The 8,270-nt window shown below is 39.0% G+C and overlaps 1 pseudogene; it reads left to right on the top strand.

Annotated features, from left to right (window-relative positions):
* Window positions 1–6,005: 6,005 nt before the first annotated feature.
* On the top strand, window positions 6,006–6,478 carry LOC123800595 (LYR motif-containing protein 4 pseudogene; annotated as a pseudogene).
* Window positions 6,479–8,270: the final 1,792 nt, after the last annotated feature.

Genomic DNA, 8,270 nt, shown 5'->3' with positions numbered 1-8,270 from the left:
TCTATGCAGCCCTTTTACTTTTAATATTCTGTGTGCCTCTAAGACAAAATGTGCTTGATTAGTTCCACCCTCCAACTTACAATGAATGTATTTACCGACTCCTCCCAGATAGATATGGCTGTGGTGATCACATTTTACTCACCAAATGGAGTGAAACTAAGTCTAACAACTAAATCTAGTACTTAAAATCCGAATTTTCCTGAAAGTCTAAGACACATGGACACCACAGGGATGAATCTGAAATATTTATTTGAACTCTGCATGATTCCTCATGACCTTGTACTTCAAGTGTCCTTGTTCGTATATCAGGGCTGCTATTCACCAATAGGGCAACATTCTGATCGGTCAGAGGTCTATTTTGATTGTCTGAGACCATGCAATAGTATTTTGAATATTCGAAGAGTACCTTTGTCTTCTGTGAGCTTTAATTTGTAACAGGGAGGCTAATTGAAGCTCTGGTAAACAAGATTGCACTCAGATCATTTTGATTCTGTGGTAGGAGAGTTTTTAATCCTTTCGTCATTGTCTCCCAATTACCACTTACCACTTTGTTCATCAAAGAATGTGGGATAAATTTTACACTCATTAAAACAAATCTAGACTCCAGTATTACATGTAGATGAAGTAAGACAAATTTTTACAGACACAAACTAACTTGGATGTGTGTATGTGTGTGTGTGTGTGTGTGTGTATGTGTGTGTATATATATATGTGTGTGTATATATATATTTAATGGTTTTAGGTTTAAGTCAGTCATACTCTGACAGAGTAGCGTGAACCATATAACATCTGGAGGTACCCCTGTATTAATGACTCATAATTTCAGTTCTAGAAACATATACATTTCTAGAAAAACCAAACTGCTAGATAGAGATGCTCATTAAATTGCTTGTACAAGAAAAAGGATATTACTTTTTTTTAATTATAGTTGAAATGAAAGTTGAATAAAGTGCATCGGATTTCCCCTAATATCCTTACAATCATCTTCAACTGCTAGAATCATCTTCCAATGTTTTCTAGACTCAGCAGCACAATTTACTCTCATCCTTCGTATTTCCCAGCCTCCTTGTTACTCAAGTTGGAACCATGTTCTAGCCAATGGGCTGCAGACAGAAATGATATTAAGTTAATTCCTACTCTGGTTATAAGTGCCCCTGTAAGAACCTCCAGCTTTTTCTTCCCCTGGAGGCTAGATATTTCAGATGATCTCACTATAAAATAGGTAGGTTGCCAGGATCCCTGAGTGTCCACTAGGAGAAGAGCCACCCTACAAGCAGCGGACTGTGACATGAGCAAGGAATAAATGTTTATGGCATTAAGCCACTAGTGTTAATTAACCAACTATGATAGTGACTAAGAGGATAATGGGGGCTGAAATCTAAGCCCTGGTTTAGTACCAAACCATGTAGCTTGGCAGACCTTCACCAAAATGAGGGCCCTGGTCCGCATGCCCTCAGGGGAGTTGTACCTTTTGTAATTCTCATGTAGATGCCATACGGACTATCAATAGCCCTGACTGCATCCCCTCTCAATTGATCACCCAGTCTGCACTCTTTCTCCCCTTCACAATCCCTCTATAAAGACCTGCCAGACCAATATTCCTAAGGCATAACCCTGATCATGACATTCCCTGCTCAGAAACCCCCAGAGGAACCCCATTGCTTTGTGGATTAAGCCCAAAATCTTTAACATGGTCTCCAGACCCTCCGCAATTCATTGAGCAAACCCACCTATGCATCCCAATCACTACCTTTGTCTTCTCACTCCTGTGTTCTCCATCTCTGGAAGCTAGTGTGACATGGAACCAGGAGCTCCCTCATCTTGACTCCACATAGCAGGCGCGCCCCAGCTCATACCCAGCTTACAAAACCTCCACCTTCACTCCCTCCACGAATTTCTATAGTGTGGAATTTCTTCAAGTCCTCCAGCCTTCAGGAGACACCTTTTCCTTTAATATCCAAATCTAAAAGCTCAACTTCCATCCTATGTATGATAAATTCACCTCCATCTGGTTTATTTGTGGGGGAGAAGGAGGTCTGTCTCACAGTTGTTCTTGAGGCAAGTCAATCTATAGCCTGTTCCCCCATTCTGGCTCTGCAGCATAGCTAGAATTCAGCTGTATTCTCACCCCTTGTTGGAAGGTGTCAATAGCAACTCATCTTACTTGTGTAGAAGTCCCTACTTGTGTGGAAGGTGTCAATTGCAACTCATCTTAGCATGAGGGAACCAAGAGGTAAGGGAAAAACAACATAAAATGCATCTACTCCTACTCTATGAGCAGCTAGGATTGGCAGATAAAATATAGAATATCCAACTAAATGCGACTTTCAGATAAACAACAAATCATTTTTTAGTATAAGTATGGCCCAAGTATTGCATAAGACATATTTATGCTAAGAAATGACTTGTTGTTTATCTGAAACTCGAATTTAAGGGAGCATCCTGCATTTTTATTTGCTAGATCTGGCTCCATAGTAGTGTCCTCCCTTTTGTTAAATTCTTGATCTTTGGCTCATATTGAGGAGGAAAGCAGGACTCTCCCTGCCAATGTATAATCCACCAAAAACACAGCCATATACGTATATATTTATATGTATGGCATGTATATATAGTATTATATAGTATCCTTGTATCAAAATAGCATTCCCCCTTCAACAGCAGTGTTTTCCTTCCTATTATCCATGTGATATAATGATTTCTACACAATAATATCTCCTGTATGACAAAAATAAGCCTCTTGAAGTCAGGAATCTTATTCTTCATATTCTTTCATTGGCTAGTTAGATCTTGGAGGCAGCTTTCTGGCATTAACTATCTACTTGCTACATTGGCATTTCAAGAATTCAAAACTAGCAACAGCGCCAGAGATTTTAAAGCAGATAACAGTCAGAAGAAAATGCCTTAGGCATGTATAATAGCAAAGCCCTAGCACTTTTTCTGACTTGCATCAGCCTTGGATTTTTACTTTGGGACTTGCACATATGTTTCCAAATATCTTCCAATGTCTTCCAGGAAATACTTGGGTGGGATTTACGTGAGGTGCGTCAGACACTCATAGGAACCCGCAAGTTATGGCTAAAAGTCATTCTCTTAAGATAGCTTTCCAAAGGTGTCACTCTCTTCCTAAAACAGTCTAAGTAGCATCCCCACTTTGTGGGTGTCATTTCACTCGTACGAACGTACTTACACGCTACCTGCAGTGCTGGAAAGGAGCAACCTGGCCACAAGTTAACATCTTGTGAAACACACAGCCTCACTGTTCAGCTCCTACATCCTGTGCTTTTTTGGTAGCACCTCTGGAAGCCAGAAAGAAGGGTGGGTTAGAGATTAAAGTTAACTAAATACCGTAAATGCTATATAGAATCATGGAAACAAATGGCCTTGTTCTTTCTCTCCCGTATTCAAACAAGTGCAATGGTCCAGATGCTAGTCGCTTAGGTGTCTACCGTGATGATGATTCTTTCGCAAGGAACAAGAAATTAATTACAGCCATGGAGGTGCCCTGGAGTCATAGTAGAAAGAGTGGGTATGGTCTGGCTTCTGTAAGCAAGTGATCCAGAGATGGGGGACATTTCCCAGACTGCTTTATGGAAATCTAACCCTTTTAGAGAACTTTGGTTACTTTGCTGAAAAAGAAAAAGAAAAAATATATATATGTATGTATGTATGTATATATCAAGTAGCAGCAGTTTTTAAAATGAGATAACATATGCACATGATAAAAAATGCAAAGGGTATATGAAAGGGCATAAAGAGAAAAATGAGTCTCTCCTCCACTCCGTCCCCTAGTCCTCCTTCCCTGAAGCATAAGTGACACCAATTTCTATATCTTTCTAGATGTATTCTCTGATGTGTATAATTATATAGCCCTTAAACAGATTTTACTTATATATAATATATATTATATAAAATAATAGACTATTATACACATTGCTTTTTCAACTCCTTTTTAAATATTTTTATTGGGAAATATATAGGTAAGCTAAGGGTAAAAAATTTAGATAGTGGTCTCATATTTGTATTTAACAACATCATTTTTTAAAAATTTTTATATAAGTTTAATTGATTAACAGATAATGTATTATTGGTTTCAGGGGTACATGTCTGTGATTCATCAGTCTTATATAATACCCAGTGCTCATTATAGCGTATACCCTCCCCAATGTCCACCAGGCACTTACCCCATTCCTCCACCCCCATCTCCTCCAGCAACCCTCAGCTTAACAACATATTTTCAAAAGCAGTCCATATTAATACATGCCACTCTGCTTCAGTATTGTTATTGTTGTATAATAATCCATTATATCGATGTACCACTAACCAATCCCAATGTTGATGGGTTTTTTGTTTGTTTCCAACCTTTGCTATATATTGAAAAAGCTATATATTGCTCTTTCAGTTATTTTTCCTTCTTAGAAAAATGGCTTCAAGTATCAAATAAGATATTCAACAGATACTGATTGACCACTCACTATGTCCAATACATGATACCTAGGCCCTGTAAACAATAATGAAACTAAGACTATTTCTATACATTTCGCCCTCTTCAAATTGTTTGGTCATTTCACAGGTGTGTGCTATGGGATTTGTATTGACCCTCCCAAGTCTGTAACTTAAGATCCCTTCTTCATCCATTAAAAACAAATCTTCTCTTCTAAATTTACCTCACCATGGCAAAGTAAAAGTTTCATAGATCCAGAACTTTAAACTATCACTTGAAGACTATATATCAGTTTTCTCTGCAAAGGTAAACCTATGCTTAATGATATAATTACAGAATTTAAGAACCGGGGAAGGACCTAATGATCCTACAGACCGATCTCTTCACTTTACAGATGAGGCAAGTAAAGCTAAGAAGAGGTTAAATCACTGAGCCGTGGTCATACTCTAGCTTATTTTTCTGATACAAAATTGGTTCAGTATACCTCCCCATCCCCCATTTAAAAGTCAATCTGACTTTCACTTGTGGCCATGATAGAATAACAGGGACCTGATTTACCTTTTACCATAAAAAAATGGAAACCATTTTGATGGTTTGAGTTAACAATTGAGTTAACTATTAACAATAATTTTCAAATATTGGACAACATGCAGCAGAGGACAGTGATCTTAGAAAGAAGAGAAACAAATGAAGCGAAACTATTATTACCCCAGCTTACTGCCTACAGAGAGTCCAGGCTACAGCACAGGCAAGGGAACCCCAACAAAGCCTGGCAATTTTCCTGAGTCAAAGAGACAGAAGTGAGAATTCAGATTGGCTAAAGCAGCTAGAATTTGTAGGGTAGATGACCAGAGGGGAGAAAGCTGCACACACAGAAAGTACTGGAGATCTGCAGGGGATCCCCCTTGAGTCTTAAAGTAACATACATGTGTATGGAAACTATGAGGCCAAGAAAAAAAAAATACCTGAAAGGAGCAATTACTGGCATCCACCCAGGGCTGGAAATACTTCACATCCCCAACAGCCTAAATGGAAAAACTTTCTAACACATTGAGCATTGGCTTGAGTATCAGAAAGGTATTGCCTCTTTAGTAGGCCAAATGAACCCTTCGTTCTAAAGGCTGGTCTGCTCCTATCAGCATTTAAAGGCAAGCTTCAAAAGGATCAAACTCTTTCCTAGTAACTTAACTGTGTCCCAGAACATAACTCAAAAATATTTAAAGGAATACAGAAAGAAAGAGAGAAAGAATCAAGCAGCCAATATTGTGAAATTCATAATGCCTGGAATCCAATATTTTTATTGATACCTTTTTTTTCACCAAGCATGCAAACTGAAGCAGGAAAATGCAACCCATAATGAGGAAAACCAATCAATCAATCAATAGAAACAGATCTGACAGAGATGGGCTCCCGGAGATCCAGGCCCAGCCCTCTAGCAAGACAGAGCCCCACGGCATTTTATTTTCTTTTGTTTGTGATTTTACATAGACTGAAGTTTTGTGGGTTAGGTTAAACTTGGGACCTCCTCGAAGAGGACCCATTTATTTATTTATTTATTTCCAAAATGGCAACCTCCAGCAGTGCACAAATGTTAGATCTGTAACAGGCGATGCTGAGAGAGAGCAAGCATTTCAGGACCTACAATTAAAGAACTTAAGATGTCAGGAGGATAATAAGAATGTAAGGGGTCCTATAGAAATTCAAACCCTAATGAAAAAAGTCAAAGAGACCTTGAAATAAATCATCGACAGGTCCACATCGGCCAACTGTATTTGATTGACAAGCTTATCATTGAGAATCAAGAGAAGCCTTGGACCTGGGGAGCTACAACTGGCCCCCATTGGCAGCTCTGGACCACCTTCAGCATCCATTCTGTGCTTGGTATGGGGGCTCCCAACAGACTACTCGTGGCCTCTTCTATTCGCTTAAAATAGCCTCTTGCTCTGCCGGCCCTGTAGGAGCTGATAAACTGAGTCCGGTTTCCATTCTTCTGCAGCCTCAGTAAAAAAGGATGGCTGTCCTTGGTTCAACTGTTAGAATTAAGAGCTGGAGCTCGCTCAAAATAATGCTGTGTATTATTGGGTCTTCTCTCTACCTCACCCCTCTTTTGTATCTTATCACCACTGGTATAGAGTACCTCCACACTTTGTTTCTTGCTTGACAATAAACAGAATTGTCTCCCTAAAAAAAGGATATGACACAGGTGATAAAATTGTAGACAAAGACATTAAAACAGCTGTAATAACTATGTTCCATATGTTCAAGAGAGTAGAAAGAGTGAGCATATTAAGGAAAGAAAAAGAAAGTTTTTTTTTAAAAAGAGCAAAGTTGAACTTACTGTGAAAAATACAATATTTGAGATGAAAACTCAGAACTTCTATGACAGTTATAATTTTTGCCATTATTTCTATCATTAGTAATGTCACAAATGTAAAATAACATTTTCATTGGGTCTAAAAATACTCCTTTTCATATAGAAATCTCAAACCCACATACCGTTGTGCATCAAAACTATCAACGTAGAATAGTGTTTGCATAGTAAAAATATGTTAGCTGCACTTGCTACTGGTATTTGTAAAGAACAGACGCACACAGCCTTTTCTGTATGCAAAACATGTTAAGCCAAGCATAACTTCTATTCAGAAGAGTTTAAAGTCCAATGAAGAATAAAAAATTGGGTTCTGCAACTTCATTTTTAAGCTTGGTGCATGCATAAATTAAAGAAAAAACCTTTTATATGAGCCACTTAAGACAGGGAATAAAACTAGAGACCCTTGCCAGAGTCAGTGACAGCAGTATTCCCAATTTGAGGGTGAGCTGAGGCTTGAAGTATCTAACGTAAGAAATGTAGTAAGAAGAAGGAGCAAATTAAGCAAGAAGCTGAAGAAGACCAAAAGGAACTCTTACGAAGAGTGGAAATGTAAAAAATGTGAGGACTACGGTTTACAAGTATGTATGAATCTCCCTGACAGAGGCGGAGAAGGCGATAACATGAAAATGCAATTAAATCCAACCAACAGTTATTGAGTGCCTGTTACCTGCAAGACACTGCGCCAAATGAAGTACTATCCCCTTCCTCCAGCTGCACGAAATATGATGCAAGAGATGGATGCAGATACATAAATAATTGTACCATAAGTCAGACTGATAGCTGCAGTAACATAGACATAACAACAGCTAAGGGAGCATAGAGGAGTGAAATAATAACTGGATCTTGGGGCTGGAAAATGAGGGAAGATGACATAAAAGGCAACTTTCGAACCATGTCCTGTAAGATACAAGGGATTTTACTATATATAAAGGGAAATTCTGTAGTTAATTTAATCTCCCATTTAATTCCATTTATTTCCATTTCATTAATTTCTCCATTTAATATCCCCCTCCCACATACCACCATTCATTTCTCTGCCTCTCTCTGCCCTACTTTATAATCTAGAGACCATACCATCTAACCATCCTTAGTGGTTGGCTGGCTTTTAGTTGAGTTTGGCCAATCAAAGACACTTGCCAGAGATTGGAGGGCAGGAAGAGAGAGAGGCTGGGGTATTTATTCACTCTCCTCTCTCCGGTTCAGCACTGTGGTTTGGCAATGGCTGCAACCTTCCCAGTCCTCCAGCTTCTACTCATGGCCCCCATTCCTATGGCCCCAGCTCTCCCCAGGCTGTGGTGACAGTATTTCATCCCCTTGGCCCTTCAGGCCTATAGAAGGTAAGAACTTTCCACTCTGCTAGCGTCTGGATGTCTTAAACACTCTTGTGGCTTCCCTTTACCTTGATTGTGTCTCTTAAATAGTCTCTTCATTTGGACAATCCAAGTTGAATCCAGTCTT

The sequence above is a fragment of the Ursus americanus genome, chromosome 26 (genome assembly GCF_024610735.1).
Source record: "Ursus americanus isolate L20-20 chromosome 26, mUrsAme1.1.p, whole genome shotgun sequence".
Classification (NCBI taxonomy): Eukaryota; Metazoa; Chordata; class Mammalia; order Carnivora; family Ursidae; genus Ursus; species Ursus americanus.
This window is presented reverse-complemented; position numbering and strand designations above follow the sequence as displayed.